Source organism: Trachymyrmex septentrionalis, unplaced genomic scaffold (assembly GCF_001594115.1).
Source record: "Trachymyrmex septentrionalis isolate Tsep2-gDNA-1 unplaced genomic scaffold, Tsep1.0 scaffold11, whole genome shotgun sequence".
NCBI classification, from domain to species: domain Eukaryota; kingdom Metazoa; phylum Arthropoda; class Insecta; order Hymenoptera; family Formicidae; genus Trachymyrmex; species Trachymyrmex septentrionalis.
The window spans coordinates 5,998,229-6,002,002 of record NW_017304228.1 but is presented as its reverse complement, the minus strand read 5'-3'; the positions used below and the strand labels follow the sequence as shown (position 1 = coordinate 6,002,002).

Sequence of the window (3,774 nt, the reverse complement as noted above, 5' to 3'; positions counted from 1 at the left end):
GTCGATATAGAAGAAAACGTTTTCTCTGTTAGGTTCTACATTGAGAAATGTAATCAGCGTTAAATGCGAGAGAGGAGAAACTTCCTTAAACATGACAATTGAGAAGAATATATGTCTCTTCTGTCGACGAATTATATGCTTATACAGATAGAAAACGTACAACATAAAATCATAATAAGTTCAAAACAATATTAAAGATATTTTATACATATTTTCAAAACGGTAACAAAATTATGAAGAAGTTACAGATTATTTTAAATCGTGTTTAAAAATAATACAAATTTGGTGACGGTTTACTATCTGGATTATAAGTTATTTTAATAAATAGTAGTATTTTTTTAAATTTATGATCTAATAAAAATATGGAAATGTGTTATAAAATAAATCATAAAATATCAGTTTTCTAATATAAATACATTATACATTCAAGATTATTTACCTAGAGTTACATAGTGATGTATGAACTAGTTGTCCAGTAAATAAATAAAATATTGTTTTGTTCTATATTTTTGTAATTAATTAGTGAATTGCAATGAAATTTTGCATAAATTATTTTAAATATTTAAAGTACTTATAAAAGAAAAATGTACATTTTTTAATCATTTAAAAAATTTTCATTTAAAAAAATAAAAGCGTAATAACAAAATAAATAAACTACAAAAATATGTTATTAAACAAAAATATGATTTTATTTACACAACTTTTATATCTGTATAAATTATTTGATGTGTAAATATTAAACATGCTTCCAAATTTAATTTTCTTTGCAGGGACTGTATGTGATACATCCTTACGTAGAAGTCTTTATAAAGAAGATTTTATAAAAATCATAATAATTTTTATTAAATGACTTCTACTTGATATTATCATTTGATACACTTTATTATGATTTTATGAAAATCTTGATATAAAAATAATTTTTAAATAATTTTTTAACTATAAAAAATGTGGAACTACGTATATAGAAAAATAAATCACGATTACATCAAAATTATATCAAATAATGTCAAAATAATAAGATAACATCAAATTATAATCAAAATGTGAGTATATTTTTTTATTTCTTTTGACATCATTTAGATGGGGAAGATCCCGTTTGCCTACAATCTTCTCGATTGCACACACCACTCATATAAAAAAACTGGCCTAATTTGCACTGCTTTACCAATGAAAATATTTTATTTTTAAATTAGCTAATTAGCGATGCATATGTGTAACATGCAATATGTACAATCGGAGTCTTTCCATTTTGATGTTATTGTGATGCATTCAGCAAAAAATTTATCTTGCGATTATTAAAAGTTTTCTTTGCTGAGATAAAACATTTATTTATTTAGATCTAAAAGTATAAACTTTAACAAAGAAAACTTCTAACAAATGTAAAATAAACATTCTCTTGAATGTGGCTATTATGTTTTATCTAAAATTTACATAATATATTTATTAAAGAGTAAAAAAGAAAGCAATACAATTGGATGTTATATACTATTTATATAATTGTATCTTAAGAATTTTACAATGCTGTGTGTTACAATGCAAAATAGATCTTCATTAATATATAAATGTCATTAATATATTAAAATGCATAAATGTCACATAAATGTATCACCAAAATCTTGTAATAATAAACTTTGATGTTGATAAAAAAAAACAATATCTAATCATGTAATCAGAGTTTGCTAAATAATTCCCAAAGTATTACATGCGATATTCATAATTGATACGTAGTAAATTTTATAAAGATATTTTTTGTATCGCATTTTATCTATCGTAAAGATTTCGTCGGAGTTCGGGCTTTATTTTTCTCTTATTCTTGAAGAAAAATTTTCGAATCTAAAAGAGAAAAAAATAATTGTAAATACAAAAATTAGAGTCTCACCAATTTCAATTGCGATGCTAATTAACGGTCGACTCAATCATTACGATTGCCGACGTGAGGATCATGAAGAATAGAGACTAGTTGCGGGATTCTCTAAACTCTGTTTTATCGATAATTATCGCTATTGTTAAGCGTGATCTTGCAAATATTCTGTCGCCAATCGCAATGCTTCGCAACAGCCAATCAGAAGCATCAATAGTAATTACTAATTAGTGATGTTCCCCCTATTAGGGAGTTTAGTAATACCGTGTATTCAGATACGGTGAAAGTTAAAATTATATTATTTAGTGAAAAGTTGAACTGCGCATGCGCACGGTATTGCGAAACTCCCTACTTAAAGGTGCCTTTACAGCGTCGAACGTCAGAGCATGCGCAATAATATGTTTAATAATTTTACTGAAATTGAATTTAATGTACAACCGATCACAGAAAGATTGCAACACGTTTTTTTTCGATGGGTTTCGGAATGCAGTTTAGGCCCGATTGCATCAACGTTACTTTAATTTTAAGCGAAGCTTAAAACTCTCTTTGTCCCTATCTTTTTTCGTTTTTAAAACGAGATAGAGAGAGAGAGAGAATTATAAGTTTCGCTTAAAATCAAAGTAACGTTGGTGCAACCGGATTTTACTCATCGAGCGATTGATTCTTATTTATAAATCCACAAATAAGAACCAATCGCTCGGTGAGTAAACTGCATTCCAAAACCTATCTGTTTAAATGTTTATTTTACATTTGTTAGAAGTTTTCTTTGTTAAAGTTTATACTTTTAGATCTAAATAAATAAATGCTTTATCTCAGCAAAGAAAAAAAAAGTATTGCAACCTTTCTGTGATCGGCACGATATACACTAATAGTGGAATCTTGTAGTTTACACTATATAATGTAAATAAATAGAAATTTTCAGTATTATATTACGTTAGGATAGTAGTGTATATTATAATCTCCCATAATTTACCATTTTGCGTCAAGAAACTATATGCAGAAAATTATTGCGCAAGAATCTGGAGATTCAAACTTCTGCGCAATATAATCTGGAGATCTATTGTGTATCTTCAAATAAAGTGAAAATTACAAAAGTAAACAAATTCACTAAAGTATTCATAATTTAATTGGTCAATACCTAGTAATCATTGTTCATTTTTGAAATTTTCGTCTCATTTCAAAATACACAATTGATCCCTGGCGCAGATGCTCGACGCTTGCTCCCATTGAACTATATATACACTGAAATCGGCATCGAAGAAAATTCGTGGCCGCAATTGATCAGCCGCCATTTTAGTTGAGACGATATTTCAGCGAATCAGAAGCGTTCGCGCGCGCTGCAATCGCTGTATTATTGATATATGGAAATCTATATGGACGTAAATGGTATGTAAACAAAAATAATGTCACTTCAATTTTATTAGTACATTCAATAAAATAACATTAATAACACTTTTCATATCCATACATCGTTAACACATGTGCAGGAATTATTGAAATATTTAATACAAAAATTCTTACCTATAAAATAAAATGCCCTTTTTATTTCTCTGTTCACACCCAGACACACAACACTTCATGTTGATGCTTTGCACAGTTACGCGATTTTATAACCTTTCCCCAAAGTAATCTTTCAAATACAACCTCATACACAATCTTGCTGATATATGCGTCTTACTAAAAAAACATTAAACGTAAGTGCGCATGAGCACCTGAAGGCTTCTGATTCGTTCTTATATTGATTAAATTAAAATGGCGCTGATCAATTGGTGCCACGATTTTCTATGCTTCACAGCGGAGATGTCTATTTCAGTATATATAGTTCAATATTTGCTCCGAATCAATATATTTTTAAGCCTTAAATGGACAACCATAATGGACAATCACAATTAATTATTCTCCTTGCATTCGAC

The 3,774-nt window shown here is 28.0% G+C and overlaps 1 long non-coding RNA gene across 1 annotated transcript in view; it reads right to left on the bottom strand.

Annotated features, from left to right (window-relative positions):
* LOC108750477 overlaps positions 1–3,156 on the bottom strand; it is an 8,805-nt gene extending 5,649 nt beyond the window's left edge. The window contains exon 1 of the long non-coding RNA XR_001939432.1: positions 3,103–3,156. This is a non-coding gene — a long non-coding RNA (uncharacterized LOC108750477). The remainder of the gene's footprint in view (positions 1–3,102) is intronic.
* Between the last annotated feature and the right edge of the window lie 618 nt (positions 3,157–3,774).